This window comes from Oxyura jamaicensis, chromosome 4 (genome assembly GCF_011077185.1).
Source record: "Oxyura jamaicensis isolate SHBP4307 breed ruddy duck chromosome 4, BPBGC_Ojam_1.0, whole genome shotgun sequence".
Lineage (NCBI taxonomy): Eukaryota > Metazoa > Chordata > Aves > Anseriformes > Anatidae > Oxyura > Oxyura jamaicensis.
This window is the reverse complement of record NC_048896.1, coordinates 82,356,693-82,367,126: the sequence shown is the minus strand read 5'-3', so window position 1 is coordinate 82,367,126 and position 10,434 is coordinate 82,356,693. Positions and strand designations below refer to the sequence as shown.

Genomic DNA, 10,434 nt, shown 5'->3' with positions numbered 1-10,434 from the left:
ATGATAGTTCAGCTCTAAGGACAGAGAAGAAGATTTTCAAAGCTGCATAAGCAGCAGCTGGGCTCCAAACCTCACTGACTTCCAGTAGAGATGAAGTGCCATATAAACATATGTGTCTTTATTTACCTCCGCCTCTCCACCACCCACACTCAAACTAGCCTAGTTTCTTATCCACACTGTGTGGGCAGAGAATGGGAAAATAGCTCCTGGGAGCTGATCTTGTTCTCTTCTTGCAAGAAAGGGGGAAGTGTTGATTGTTCCTAAGGTGCCCTGACTGCATGTGCTGAACAGCAAAACTCTGCCCTGCAGAGACTTGCACATCCTGCTTCTGTAACAAGGGAAAACCTGGGTCAAGTGCCTGGGTGCCAACATACTCACAGGTAGTATACTCTCTCCTGATGAGACTTAGCATCTTGTCTTTTCCTACCTTATCCCAACACCGTCAACTTCAAATTGATGAATTAGCTGCCCCTAGTTAATCAACTTGGCAATTTGAGTTGAGCATTATCAAAACCTTATTCAAAGCTATTCACTAGCTTTCCATAATATGAAAGGATGTTTATATCTATCAAAATGTATATACACCTATCTAATGCTGATTGAATAGCAGTTTTGGTGGTTACTTAGAACTTCTAGAAAATAAACATTTCATTTATTCTAAAACAATTGTATTCAACACCAATTACTTTATCTTTATTTAAATTATTATTTTTTTAATGTTGATATGTTATCAGTGAGATCAAAAGACAAAAGCCCCCCAAATGTTTCACGAAAGTCAGTTTTAATTTTAAAATTGCTTTGCATTTTTTTTCCAGATATCTTAAGAGTGTAAAAATGAGAAGACTATCCAATGTTATTAAATATTTTGCTCAAGAAAAGAAAGCAGTGGTTGTAAAATCTCACTATATTTCAAACAGTCTCTCTCATCCTCAGAATCTACTATTAATATTTTTTAGAAGGTGAGACTTTATTCCAAGTTTCCACCTTGAGGGAGTTTTCTTTTTATCTTGGCATTACAAACCTTTGAAAGGAAGCATTTAGAATGGAAGGCATGACAGATCTTTTAAATGGAATATGCAGCTACTGAGCTCCACACTATAATTACTGTCATACTGAAGAAGGTTAAATATTTATGAAGAATGTGCTTTTTATCATTCAGTCTAATTTTTAAACCTGAATTCTGTAATTGCATTGAAATGCCAATAATCAAGGGGGGGTTCTTTCTTGGCAGGCATAAGATTTTTACCAGTCTCATTTATTTGTGAAGCATGGCCAATGGAGGTATAAAAACAAAGTCTGTGGATTTTTTCATTTTGGACCAAAAAGTAAGTTGCAAATAGTTCTGCCAAATAACTTTTTATGCACTGTCTAACTGGCTTTTCCCAAAGATGAGACACTGGGCTCCCCTCCTTTAGGTATATTGAGATTTATATTGGGTCTCTCTGTGTATTATTTTCACCAAATTTGGTTAGGGTAAATATCAAAGTGAACATTAATCTTACATTCTTACTAGCATAGATTGACATATTGAAATCATACAATAAACTTCTAGAGGGTTTCAAGCCAAAACCAACTTCCTGACCCAAATTTGTCTGATGCTTGCACTTTAATAAGTGTTTTTGAAAACCTCATCCAAATTCTGTTTTTAACAATGTTATTACAGAAAAATTTCACATCCTTTTACAGTTCTATAACCAAACTACTAATAAATAGGGAAGAATAGTTATTTTTAATAATTTTATTGATGCATATAGATCAAGTAGTTTTAATGACAGTTTTATGTAAATTAAGCTAGAAATATTATCCAAAGAGATTTACTAGAAAACTTAACCTAAAGAATGTATTGACTGTGATCTTATAATCATTTTAAAAAAAATCATCTTTCATTTCAAATGCATTTTTTTGTCTTTGGGAAACAGGGAAAAAAATCACTGTCACTTAAAATGGGTTCTAGACAGAAATCAGACACCTAAATCCAAATCATCATCCAAATCCTGCTAGCACAGTATCTGCTTAAACCAATTAATATGTAACTGCTTTGTTATCATCTGATAGCTCTTCATGAGAGGTTCCTAAAGTCCTCTCATTTGTACAGACACAGAATGGAAAATGGAGTTCTTACCTAAGCTAGGAGGTCAAAAGTTGTGCAGAGCAATGCCAAAGTCTTTGGCTTGACAGAGAAGGAGGACATTCTTGCTGAATGTCATTCCAGCAAAGAGAAATTGGAGAACTCTGAATTGGGTCCCTGGCAGCCTTGCTTTCTAGCTATTTTCCTTTCATATGTAGCTGCTGGAGGAGAAAATGATGGCAGTGTGATCATCTTTTTATTTTATAGATTTGTGGCTAATACACTTAACCTGGGAGGTGATGCTTACCTAAAAGAAAAGAAGTCCTGGATTTGATCCTTGATTCAAGGACTATTTATGTGTTAACATTAAGCAGGTCTTATTAAAATAATAATAAATATTAAAATAATAATACTAAAAAAGAACAAGAGAAAGAAAAGAAAGACAAATCATAGAATCATAGAATACTCTGAGTTGTAAGGGACCCACAAGGATCATCGAATACAACTCCTGGCTACACACAAGACCACCCAAGAATCAGACCATGTGTCTGAGAGCATTGCCCAAATGCTTCTTGAACAGCTTTTTGCCATGACCACTGCCCTGGGGAGCCTGTCCCAATGCCTGACCACCTCTGGGTGCAGAACCTTTCCCTAACCCCCAGCCTGACCCTCCCCTGTCCCAGCTCCATGCCGTTCCCTCGGGTCCTGTCGCTGTCCCCAGAGAGCAGAGCTCAGCGCCTGCCCCTCTGCTCCCCTCGTGAGGGAGCTGCAGGCTGCCATGAGGCCTCCCCTCAGCCTGCTCTGCTCTGGGCTGAACAAACCAAGGGACCTCAGCTGCTCTTCATATGTCCTCCCCTCCAGAACTTTCACCATCTTTGTAGCCTTCCTTTGGACACTCTCTAATAGTTTTATGTCCTTTTTATGCTGTGGTGTCCCATACTGCACTTGAGTTGAGGTGCAGTACTTGAGGTGAGGCCGCACCAGCACAAAGCAAAGCAGGAAAATCCCTTCCCTCGACCAGCTGGCAGTGCTGTGCCTGATGCACCCCAGGGTATGGCTGGCTGTCCTGGCTGCCAGGGCACACTGCTGGCCATCAACCAGAATACCCAGATCTTTTTCCATGGGGCTATTCTCCAGCTCTCCAAATGCTTAGATCAGGGTGTGGTACGAACCTACTTTCGCTGGAGTCCTTCAGATCACTGGCCTGTGCATTCTGTATGGTTTTACACAGAGCAGCGCAGTTTCCATCAGAGGTATAGAGGTGTGCAGCCCTCTGGTAGGGTACCTCTCCAAATGTGGCTTTGAATGCACTCAGGCTAGAGAGGTCACTTACTCTTTCAGAAAGTATTGAGGAGAGCTTGGGGACCTAGTTTAATTGAACTAGCTGCCTACTTTTAAGGTAGAACATCTCAACTATTTTAGCAGTTGATGGATAGTGTATTTAGGATGTTACTCATCTTATCCAAGAACAAATGTCTGAAAAAAGGTCAGGTCAGCCAACCCCTACAAATGTCTATTTCTTTCAATTGTCTGGAAAGGGACCCTAACACAATTACCTCAGCCACAGCCTTTAAAGCTATATGGATGAATACTGTATGTTGGTATTCATAGGAACACCACCAGGACACCAGCTTTGTTCTAAAAGCAACCAAGTCCTCCTCAGCTGTGCAAGAGGTATGCCCCTGCCCTCAAGAGGAGATTCTGGGCCCTGGTTCCAGAAGAGCTGGAAGGGCTGTCCCCACACTCACAGAAGTGAGCACCCCATAGTGCAGTGTTTTCTGCTGGGTACTCTGTGCAACTCTCTACCAGCCATGCAGTGTAGCCTTTCTGAGATTTGAGATTCTTGTGTGATAGAGAATATAGGGCTCCAGTTTCTGGTGTGAGTTCCACTCTGGAAAATGAAGTAAGGTAAGCATTTACATCCAAAGTTGGCCTGGCTTTTCACAACATACAGAAAAGATTCCAAAGGGTATAAGCATCTTATTGTTGTCAGTGAATTTGAATCACAGAGCATCTTGCATTTAAAAATAATTTTTCTCTGCTTCTTTTGATTGCAATTTAAGTAACTACTGAGAATTGAAAAATATATATTAAATGACATTTACGGAATGCAGTTGCTTCTTTTAAGGCCATAAACATGGGAATATATACTTTCAGAATTTGTTATTTATCTAAAGTTTGAATCTATCTAGTTTATTTATTTATTTATTTATTTTTCTGCTGCCAACGGGAATGCATAGAGTTAAATCATCGGAAGCAGCAACAAGGTTGTTAAAGAACTAAGCAGTGATGGTAAAACAATGACACAGATAAGGCAGCCTCAGGTATATAACTTCAAAGACTTTTAGATATGAATGTCTGCTAGGCTATTGGGAGAAAAACTGACTCTGTGTAGGCTGGAATGGGGTAGTCTTCCTAGGGCTATGCCTGGTTAGCAGAGATCTGAAACTTCAAACACTTCAGAAAAGGAGAGGGGGCATGAATAGATTAGGAAAGGCTATGGGGATGAATCGATGAAAAACTGACAGACTACAAAAGATATGGGAAACACCAGGTATGGTGAGCTGAGTTTTTTTTTTTCTTATTTCCCTTGTTTTGTTTAGTTTTACCTTCAGGAATGAGGTTAGCTCAATTCAGGGGAATATACAAAGAATCAAAGCTTTCACACAGTTCTGTAGATGTTCCTGCCTTTCAGGAATTCATGTTCTGCTTCTTTTTTTGCAGGTGTGACCACCGTGTCATCATATAGATATAAATCTGCAGGCATATTTGTGAAAATAGTCATAACCAACATCTTATTGTCATTCACATCAAGCCTGGGGAAGGGTAAGCTGTGGAATCCCACCCAGGAGAGAATGAATTAAGGTCTAGCAACTTTGAGGTATATTTAAGAAAATCCATAAGACAGTTTTAGATACTTATTAGCTGTGACACTGATATTCATTATTTCTTCTCTACCATTAAATTAAAAAAAAATAAAGTGTATAAATCTCGATTATTCTAGAGTTCAGGCTCAAAAAAAGGCAGACTGCAGACTGGCGAGATGATGATAGATGACTTGGATTGTGTCTGTTTCAACCAATGTGACCTTGTACAGAAGCTGTCCTTGTTGGGTAAGATAAAACTAAAAGCTTGTTTAACCTTTGTTATCCATTCTTTGTTCACTTTATTTTTCCTCTATTCTTTATCCAGCAAAAGAGGATTTCTTGCAAAGCTATTCTTCTGCACCCTTTGATTTACATTCACAAGTGCATACAGGATTAACTTTGAATTCTGTTTACAGTGTGTTAACAGCATCGCATTACAATTATTGATGATTAGGTCATGGAAAGTGGAAATGCCTTTAGATTAACACTGTTGTCTCCTTTTGTCTCTCATTAAGTTTGAGAACAACAAGAGCTGAAGGGGCAATAAGTGATGAACCAGGTTTCGAGATTCAGAAAAATATACTCAGGATAAAATAGGTTAGAGTTACTATAGTAAGCCAATAATTGTTCTGCTTAAAATGTGCTACGTAGTCTCTTTGTTCTTCAAAATAACTTCATTGTCCTTGAAAGCCTAGGCATGATATATGAACTGTAGAATATTTGAGGATTTAAGAATAGATAAACCTCTAAATATGAGTTTTAGCATTTAAGAGGAGTCTCTTTTACATCTCTAGCATAGCTTTATCAGGGCTTCAATTAAAACTTCAAAACTCACTAATTTGAAAGACAGTGGCAGGTGAGATTGAATTGGAGTAGTGATGAGCATTAGAAAGATAGAATTTAACGTGTCTAATTTACGTGGTCTTGCTAACAAAACGGTTTAGGGAAAAGTTGTTTGCTTACAAAATCTTCATAGTGAATATAATAGAAAATCCTAGGATGTCACTTTCCAGAATTCCAATCTGAATTCATACGTAAGTACTCAGTTTTAAAGAAAGATGGTGAACTACCTATAGTTTTATTATTCTATTTTGGAATCTTGCCTGAAAACTGTGATGCAAGTATGTTCTAAATTACACTTAGCTGAAAGTATAGCACAAAATATTCAGTATTGCATGACTGGTTTTGCAAGTAAAGCTGTGAAGATTTTTGTTATACATCATCTGGACGTCTGAAGTAATGTTGTCAAGGACTTTCAGAAGTTGTTTAAATCCTGTACATGTTTTTTTACAGCCAGCCAGGGAGAACGCCGATAGAACATAACTTTTGCAAACAGTAAACGGTATGACAAGTTGCATTGGTTATTTTTTGCAAGAAGACAATGAAGTACATCATGCTACCAAGTGTATAAACTTTTAAATGATTTGATGCCAGTTTATTTAGAGGAAATATTAATTTTCATTCTGATATTCACCCACAAAAGCAGAAAAATACTGTGTTTATTTTATGGGCCCATTAACTATAGAACAATGACTTACCTTTACTATATTTAATCCTCAGAACAGCAAACAGTCTACAGCCAGATCTGTTCAATTACTCTCAGTGATTTAAAGGAACTTTGTTACCTCCTACAAATAAAATATCAATATAAGCACTTCAAAAATATTGAAGAGCTTGATCCTTTCAGCAATTTATTATTTTATTTACAAAAATTTTCTATTGCTATATTTTATGTACCTGTTTGTATTTTTATTGGCTTTATTAGAAGTAGTAGTGTAGTGCTATCTTTAGCTTAACTTAGTTAAATCTATAAATCTAATAAGAATAATCACTGTAGGAGATCTTATCCTTGACCTCACTGCTGCAGCACTTTTGCTTGCCTTCTTCTGATGCTATTCATGATTTCAACAGAAGCAGCTAGAAACAGGGCAGTGACCCCCTTTAGTCCTTATTTCAAGGTTCACCTAAAGCTACATTTTGCTTTCCTGAATCCTTTTTTTCTTTTTCCACAGCAATCAAGTCAAGTGGCCTTTGTACACACTCAGCAAGAATAGCACCATCATGTCTTAGTGATACCACACCCCAGTGATTTGAGAGAAAAAATCTATTGGGTGAGGTATGCAAGTAAATAAAGCCACCTCATGAAAAAAAAAAAAAAATGAATTAAACCATCACTTTGTTACAGGTTGTTTACTAACAACTATCTCTTAAGTTTGTGCTAACTTTCACCTTTTCCCCTTGAGCTGATCTATAATGATAACATCATGTGTCAGGAGAGAGCCCTTTAGAGAACAATTCTTGATCTAGACCTAACTGAGGAAAATAGAGATTCCACATTATTCCTGTGGGGATGATACAGAGACAGAGCTATTTTCCTCTTTTTCCACGAGTATTTATATGAATTATATAGTAAGAAAAAAGAGAAAAAAAATGGTCAGCAACTTCACATTTATATATCCTTTTGTCTAAACATCTAAGCATAGTTATGGCCTTGCTTTCCAATTTATGGAATTCTTTGGTCACCATGTCTGTCATGTTAGAGACTTCGCTTAACAGATCAGCATGGTCCTCCAAACATGTTTTATTCAATAAAAGTGGCTGTGGTTGCTTCTGCTTTTCATTATTTTTATTAATTTAACATGGACAGTCAGAGATTGTCCATGGAGGCTAAAAAGCTGTTAGGAGGTGATTAATAGATGCCTTGCAACAGAATGATGGCTGCTCTCACAGTCCACATTTCAATCTGGAGTTGTCTGCTTTGTCTTCTTGCTGTATTGCTTTCTTGCATAAGTTAATTGCCTTTTCTCTTAGTAGCAACTTGTGCATATTCTTTTTGTTTTGTTTTGAAATATGAACTGGAGTGAAGAAAACTGGCACTTCCCTTGCATAAAGCATTCACTCAACACACTAGAGCAGATTAAAAAAAAAAAAAAAAAAAAAAAAAAGATACCTTCTTTACTGATAGACAAGCTCCAACAGAGCCAGAAGAAAAATCTGTTTTCATTTGTACGCCGTCTCTCCATCATGCTTGAGTTACAGCTGTCAAAATACAGGTAATTTAGTAGACTTTTAAAAAAGAAAAATAACTTGATCCACTACAAATCTTAAGTTCGGGCTGCAGAACACAAAAACCATGAACCATAACTGCTGGAACTGTCTGCATCCTTCTGCTGCATTTAACTTCATTGTCTTTTTTGTGATAAACTGTAAAGCAATGTATCAAGTTAGCAGATTATTGACTGTCCTGCTGGAAAATTTTAGGCATGGTTTTAAATTAGCTCTGTAAGAGAGGAACGAGTCAAATCTGTGCAAGTTGCGTAGCACGCTTTGGATTGGCAGGCAGTACCTAAAAACTGAAATGTGATTTTTGAGTGGAGGGGATTTTCTGAGATACAAGTTGCTTCATGAACACCAGGCATGTAGCTAATTTATACATGATTGTTCTTGTTCTTTGAAAGATATCTAGCTCTAGCCAACTCTGCTATGGACATTTATTTTATTTTTTCCTATTATATAGTTCTAGCAGCTAGTTTAGGATTCTTTTCTGAGATCAGGTAGGGAAGACTTCAGTCTCATTTTAATACAGTCCTTTACACCATTTCAGAAGTGCAGAGGGACTATGGAATATCTATAAATACTTTCTGCAAGTCCCCTTTCCAAAGAAGAAAAGTATAACGTATATGAGAAAAAAGCGTGTTGGCTTTAATGAGTTTGTGTTGATTTAAATGAGTTTAGAATCTGGCTTGTTATCTGCAAAAGTCTAGTGTATGTCTAATTTCTGTATATTTGATTTGATGGTTTGGGTTTCTGCTATTATTTCACTTCCTATAATGCTGAATTCCTGTGCAACTGTTCCAAAGAAAATAGAGCTGAGGTAGGTTTCCCCAGCAGTATGGTTTGCTTTCTTTTTAACTTTTGCTGAAAGAGAAAGCAAGACTTTTCAGAAAAAGTTTGTCTAAGCTACAGAAGGCTTATCACTGGAGATGTCATAGACAAAAAAAAATGATACTCCTTACACTGAAATGACCTTTCTTTAAGTATTAGGCATCTTTAAAGATTAGAAGATTTTATTTTCATCACGTTAGTTTGTAGATATCTTGAATGTAGCATTTTTGTGTCAGCTATGGACTTTTTTTTTTTTTTTTCTTTTTTTTTTTTCCCCAGGAGGTAGAGCCCATTTCCCAGTGAGAATATTCACAAAGCCTTCAGGAGACTATCAGAGCCACAGATTCAAGCATCTAAAGATAACCTGGTACTTATTTCATTTTGAAAATTTTGAAAATTGCTTTTTGAAAATCCCAGTGGTTACTTTTCAGCATTTCCAGATACATAATTTCCGTACGCTCTTACCCATCAACTTCTGACTTGACCAATTTGCAATGTAGTGTCCTCACAGACAGGTTTGGAGGTCATGCTGCTTCTCACCTAGGGTGTTTGAATACTATTTTGTGTAACATTGGTAAAGATGTAAAAATGAGCTATGGGCATTCACTCCATTTAAACATTTTTATCAAGTGCATTTGTCAGTTCACAGGTTGGTCTGAACACGAAGGTCTAGTGGACAAAAATAACTGCTGAAATGTAGACACCAGGGCAGTGGAGTCATAGCACAAAGCTATGTGTGTATACTTGGTGGCTAAATGGGCTTTATATTAGCCCCTACATAGGCCACAGTGTGCCACTTCTCCAGTTGTCTCTGCATGGCCAACACTTTAAAGCAAAGGTATTAAAAAATATCCTGTTGCAATTCACAGGATAACCGCCCACAATGTTGTACCACCCCAAAGAACTGGCAGTACAAGGAGGCAAAGAGATGGGAGGATAGGAATATCTCAAGGCGCTGTAATACCTGAAGACTTTTGTAATTTAATTGGCTAATTTTTGGTGGCAATGTTCATAGGAAAAGTTGTTGCACACTCAAGTCTGATCAGAGTTGCATGTGTTTACAGAAATGAATGATGACCTGAACCAGGACCTGATGCAGCTGAAAATAGTTTCTGTTTGTGTTCTCTTTTCGCTGAATACACTTTTGTTCTGGCATGGCTCTCACAGCTAGCCAAAGGTGTTTGGCTAGCTTGAACAGTATCTTTGAAGGTCTAGCCATGGCCAGTGTCTGCAGAAACCACATTCTGCACCACTGGTTTGGGGAAAAAGAAATTTAGAGGGTGATATCCCCCAGCAAGCAGTTATTACTAGACAGTCAAACACAAGAGATGATGGTTAGTCTGCAAAGAAATGGCTGCAACTAGAAAGAGGCAGGGTCCTTTAGTTAGTAGCAGCAATGCCAAAGCTGTCTCCTGAATAAGGTAATCAAGAGTTTAGCAGCAATATCAGTGTAATGTATTCCTGCTGTCTGCACTGGGCATGTTGTCTTCCCAGCTGGTTCAGCAAACTGTTTGTAGGACAAGTATTTATGTAGGTAGAGAGGTCATTGTAGTAAGCCACTTTCTACTTTATGTTTAAAACATTATTTCCAGTATACTCACAGATGAACAAACT

General features: G+C 37.5%; 1 long non-coding RNA gene across 1 annotated transcript; it reads left to right on the top strand.

The window, feature by feature from the left end:
• Positions 1–5,077: 5,077 nt before the first annotated feature.
• On the top strand, positions 5,078–9,179 carry LOC118165732. The gene is made up of 3 exons (XR_004750198.1): positions 5,078–5,181; positions 6,229–6,277; positions 9,100–9,179. It is a non-coding gene; the product is annotated as an uncharacterized LOC118165732 (long non-coding RNA).
• The last annotated feature ends 1,255 nt before the right edge of the window (positions 9,180–10,434 follow it).